Raw genomic sequence first — 6,094 nt, forward strand, 5'->3', positions numbered from 1 at the left:
TGGGTCTAATCTGCCAATGCCTTGCACCTCCCGCCTCCTTTCTGGTCTCCTAGCAGGGTAATTTGTGAGTGTCAGCAGATTTCCAGGGGTGAGAGCAGAATCCTGCACAACCTGCTCCGCCACTTCTGCTTGTGTGAATTAGAAGAATGTGGTGTTTTATCCCCATTTTACACTGACAGAAACGTGCGTCCCTGTGTAGCTATGGCAAGTGCCTGTCCCTGTTGGGTTATTAACTGCATGTTCATTGCACGTGACTGAGGCACCGAAGTCAGGACATAGGAACAGCGGTACCGGTTCAGGCCTCTGCCCCATTTGGTTTCTGACTGTGCCATAGGCAGAGGCGTGGGGAGGAATAAGGTTGGGGCAAGAGCATACCATGCTCCTCTCTTCCAATATCTAGTTGTTTTCGGGTTATTTTCTGGAATCTGACACAGTACTCTTTAGTAACCCTCAGCTGATCTCATCCTCAAGTAGTTTGCGTCTTTTGGCCCCCGAAAGGTAGAAAAAAGTACTTTTGGCTCCCAAAACTGTATCAACAGAATGATGGGATTTTTCTGTTTCATTCTCTCTTTCCTAATAATTCCTAATACCTGATTTACTTTTGTAACTGCTAACCCAGCACTGACTTCATAAAATACGCATGGAGGAAAACTCATGGCTGGGTGGCACAGCTTTTACCTTCATGCTTTTTGAAGTCACCTGGTCCCCCTTCAAGCTTTCCCCTAGCGATGAATACTTGGCTGAATTAAGGGAGAGATGCAAGGGCTGAGGAAGCCACGGAAGAAAAGGGAGAAGCAGCAGTGCCTGTATGGCTGTGCGAGCTGGAGGGCAGCGTCTGGCTTCCCTTCGCTCTTCCCTCAGCAGGTACTTGAGGAAACTTGGGCAGCAAAACAGAGGCATCATCCCAGCCCCCTCCTCAGGTGGTTGCTGGAGGCAGGATGGTTTTTCCCAGCATCTGCTGAAAGCTGCTGCCTTTACACCTTACCAGGCACACCAGCCTGCACAGTGCTTCATGAAGCTGCCAGCAGATCTGTCCCGCAGGAGCAGACACAGTCAGTGAAGCCAATGCCGGTGAGACAGCAGCTGCCTGGATTTATTCTTTTTTTTTTTTCTCGCCATGATTTGCATGTTCTTCCTTGATAGCTGTCACCTCTCCTCTGGAATAGCGGTTGCGATCTATTTTCCTGTTTGTTATACTTTGGGAGTATTTGCAGTGAGGTCTCCAGGGCTGCCCGCCCTGGCCCCAGCACCCCATTCCTCCTTTGCACCCCTCGCCCCCAGCCGCACCCCCTCGGCAGCCCCGCTGCTGGGACCTGTGGGCACCCCCCAGGTACCCACAAAGAAAGGATAAAAAGAAAGGAAAAAAGAAGTAGCTCATGAATAAATGGAGCTGCATCCCCCATCATCTGACACTCGTGCAACTGCCTTCCCTGGCTTCCGACTAAGCTGCAAATTATTTTTGCCGGTCCGCCCCTGGGACAAGGCTGCACAGGGAGCCAGCGAGGGCACCCCGGGCACTGAAACTAGCGGCTACACTAATCCCCCATGCCAGATCAGAGCAGTGATTCAATAGGAAGGGTGCTGCTTGGTGGGTTACCAGCAGTGGTATGAACTGGCAGGGGGTTTCCTGGGGAAAGCCTCCTCCCTCACACGTTGTCAGTGTGTCAGCCCTTCTCTGGATTCCCCAGACTTAGGAAACTTGGCTATATAATTTGCATTAGTGGGAGATTACATTTGCGTTTTTCCCAGGCAAAAAAAAAAAAAAAAAAAAAGGGTCATGCAAAACCTGGTGATGGATTTATATTGAAAAAACAGGCCTGGACACTAATTATTTGGGAAGATTTGCACTGGATGCTCAGACTGGCCTCTGCCTTAAATGAGCACAATGAACATAAGATCAAAACTAAGTGAAAATCTGCATCTAAATGCAGATGTGAGCTGTGTGGCTTGAATTTTTCTCTGCAGGAAATCAGTTTTATTTAAGTGATACAGTAGTCTTCTACCTAGGCATTCAGTGAAAGAGACAGTAGCAGGATACCCTGGGGATAGTCCCTTTTTAGTTGCCTGGAAAAAATATTATTGCTGATGAATCCATTAAAGCAATAGCTTCCCCTTAAGCCTGTTAATGCTCAATGGTATGTGTCCTTCTGTGTATTTACTGACCATATCTTTGCTGTGAAAGCTCATCATCGGCATTGCACCTTTTGGACAGAGGAGAGGTGCCTACGAGTGGAGCATCCAACACAGCGGCCAGCATCGTGACTGGAGAACATCCAGCCTTTCCGGACCTGCTGCCGTTCACACGCTGCACTGACATTGTGCAGCTCCTAATATTTTGCTGCCCTAGGCAACCACCTGTTATGCTTTTTTGTTGCAAAGCGAGTCTGCTATGGAAACAGTTCCAGCCCACCAGCAACTGCCGTGCCGCTAGGTCTTCACAGAGATGTTAAAACGTGGATTGCAGATGTACACGTCGGGGCCTGAAACATGAAGTACTGTATTGCTTTGGGATTAGACTGCCTTCGCTCTTGTTCATGCCAGCAGAGTCTGGTGCAAATTCCTCTGTATCACCTGAGACTCTGTTTATGCCACAGCAGGTAGAATCGTGCACCCAAACCCTGACTTTAATAATTATTGATGTCTTTCATGAAACGCAGTGCTAAATGCTGCATAAGCCAGCAGAGTGACCACCCCGATGCCACCAGCAGCTGCCCAGAAGCCCAGGGTGAGTGTGCTGCCTCAGGACGGCCAGGAATAGGGAGCGATGCGTACGAGCTGTCACTGCAAGGCGGGCAGTGACACGGCGGCATTGTTTCATAGGACTGAAAGTCTTGCTCACGAGCAGCAGCGGAAGGATGGCAACGGTCTATCCCACTGATTCTGCACACACACAACTCGTGGCCCTTTAAAGCCGTCGTGTCTGACCTCAGTGACTCCACACGAGGGACACCAGCGAAACTGAGAGGAAATACCGCAGCGCCAGACAATTGTTTCCAAGCGAGAGGGTTTCTGGTGGAGAGCCAGGCGCTAATACCCTGCCTCACACGGCAGTCGATGGAGCTGTGTGGGGGCCAGGTGCCGCTCGTCGTATGTGTGTCAGAAGCTGGCCTGTCCTCATGCAAACCGAAATAGGCTGTACGTTTCTGTGAGTGAGGTCTGCTATTCCACTTGCGTGCAGGATATACAGTACATCTGGAATAATTAATTTGTCAACCTATTGTTACTTTCTTGTGGATCAGACATTTGCTGCCTCTGAAGCCTGTTGACTGTATTCAATATCTCTTCCTGTTTAACTTCGTTATTCCGGCCTCCTACTTTTTTTTTTAGGGCCCGTCTTTTCATTTTCCCCTTGAACTAGAGAATTTGCCTGAAGTATGGATGAGTCACAGATACCGTATTTCCTCTTCTCTGAAGCACATTTACATTTTTGAGGAATTACAGCTGACAGCGATCAGCCATATGTTCCAAAATATCCTTTCAGGGAGGAGAAAGGAGGAACAGTGATGCTGAAATCAGCCTGAAAGGTAAATGACTGAAAGAAGGAGAGAGAGAGAAGTAAGACACAGAGAGTCGTAGAAGGGCAGCCGGATGCAAGCACTCACTGTGCAGCATTTGGTGGCGGTGCCTCAACTGATAACGTTCCTGTAATCAGAGACACTCTGTCATACCTGTCAGCAGCCATTCAACCGTATCACAGCCAGCTCTAAATACAAATATCAGAAGCGAAAGGGACAAAGAGCCAGAAAGTCAATTCATTTCCTCTAGCCCAGCATTCCTAGCCCAGCGTTTTCCGAAGTGAGGGAAGGTTAGTTTATAATAGGGTGTAAAAGGTGCTGCCAACCCTGCATTACCCCATCAAAGCCATTGTACTAGTTTTTGCTGGGAAGGAGTTAATTTTCTTCATCATAGTCGGTATGGGGCTATGTTTTGGATTTATGATGAAAACAGTGTTGATAATACAGGGATGTTTTAGTTATTGCTGAGCAGCACTTACACAGAGCCAAGGCCTTTTCTGCCTCTCACCCCACCCCACCAGCGAGTAGGCTGGGGGGGCACGAGGAGCTGGGAGGAGACACAGCTGGAACAGCTGACCCCACCTGACCAAAGGGGTATTCCATACCGTATGATGCCGTGCTCAGCAATAAAAGCTGAGGGGAATAGTTTGCCAAGGCTGCTGTTGCTCAGGGACTGGCTGGGCGTCTGTCAGCTGGTAGTGAGCAGTTGTGGGGTTTTTTTGCTTCACTTGTTTTTTCTTGGTTTTGCTTTTCTTTCTTTCCTTTTTTTACTTATTAAACTGTTTTTACCTCAAACCATGAATTTTCTAACTTTTGCCCTTTCAATTCCCTTCCCCATCCCACTGGAGCCGGGGGAAAGTGGGCAAGCAGCTGCGTGGTGCTTAGCTGCCTGCCGGGGCTAGCCCACAACAGCCACACAGCTCCAGAGGTGTTCCATGCTGTGGCTCTCACCTGGCCGATTGCAGTGATGTATTTTTAAAGCCTTTCATTTTTGTCTCAGAGGTCAGATGAAAATGGAGGTTCCCAGCTTGTCTTGTGTCCTGAGCTGTTTCCGAAAGCAGGCCTTGTGTTTTTGTTTCTCACTTTTCCGTGAGATTTTTTGTTTGAGGTTTATTTTGACATAAAGCTGTAGCAAGATTCTTCATAAAGAAATCTGCTGCTGAGGTTATTAAGGGCTAAAGTGTACAGGGCTACTATAGCCTCTGTCTTTTCATCCCCAAATTGTAAGGCTGTGCAGGGCTTGATAATGGAAGTTCTATCTATAAGTATCAGAGTGAAAATTGGGCTTCTGATATGCAGTCATTGACAAGACAGGCTAATTCCAACTGTCTCTTTCTGCGTATCAGAGTACCTTACATAAAAGCCCATCAAGCGCTTATCCATATTAGAGAGTATTTGTGTAACGATCAGTGATGGCACACTGCAGTCAGCTGGAGCCCCAGAAAGGGTCATCCTGACCTTCAGTCATGACTGGAAGAAGATCATGTTACAATCCCACTGCACTGAACAAGTGCAAAATCAAGCAAAATCAAGCAAATCTTTTGTAACTTCAGCACAAGGTAGGCTCCGTAGCTGCTCTTTTGAAGAAGCGTATGTAGGAAGGAGTCTGCTCTTTGCATCTGCCTCTGTGAGATTTCACTGCACAGCTGAAGGGTGAAGCTAGGAAGATGCAATGTGCATAACCATCCTGCTTCCTGGTTATCTCCTCATTCCCAGTGTCCTGCCTTGTCTCACCTGACAGTAAACAAAATGTTATCAATTGTTCTCACTACTTCCAGGCCGTGCACAGGACCAACAGGACAAGAGAGTGCCAGCACTCAGATGCTGCATTGTGGGAGACTGGTCCTCTGAAGGTCTGCTTGATGGGGGACAATCTTGGGTGAGAAGGAAAAGACAGCAAGGAGACTGAGGTACTCATTGTCCATAAAAAAATCCCTCTGTGTACTTGCTTATTTGTCTGAAGATCTGCTGATAAACCTCACAATATTGAGAAAAACAGTGATGGGATGAGAATCACTGACTATTTATTGCTTTTTGGTATAGGTAGAGCCTTATTTCCCAAATCTGTGTTGGATGAGATATTTCACTCCAGTTAATGATCTGTCCCTCACTTCCTCAAGGACTATCTTCACCTTCTTGCAGTTCTGGGGAAAGCATGACCCTTTCTTCTCTCCACATCTCTCAAAGACATTCCCATGACGAGAGGCGTTAAGGCAATTCTAGGTGGATGGCCTTCGAGCCCTCCATTTATGCGTGAGGGGCAAGCTGGTTTAATACGATCACTGCAAAATGGGTAGAGTTACCTGAACAGTGTTCAAATGGGGTCTTACTATGTGTCAACACAGGTGGTCCCCAAGCAGACTCAATGGAGCAGATGGTAGGATATTTGAAGGAAGGACTAAGGATCTGAATGAATAGATAAGAGATTGAGGATTCCAAACTGCTTGTACCAGGAAAAGTATTGCCTGTGAAGTTTGCATGGCCATTTGCTCCCGTGTCATTGGTTACTGTGGAGAAAAAGCACAGGTGCTTTGAACCTAGCCCTGGCTGCTGCTGGTAGTATCTGGCAGATGAGTTAC

This window comes from Fulmarus glacialis, unplaced genomic scaffold (assembly GCF_000690835.1).
Source record: "Fulmarus glacialis isolate BGI_N327 unplaced genomic scaffold, ASM69083v1 scaffold16289, whole genome shotgun sequence".
Classification (NCBI taxonomy): Eukaryota; Metazoa; Chordata; class Aves; order Procellariiformes; family Procellariidae; genus Fulmarus; species Fulmarus glacialis.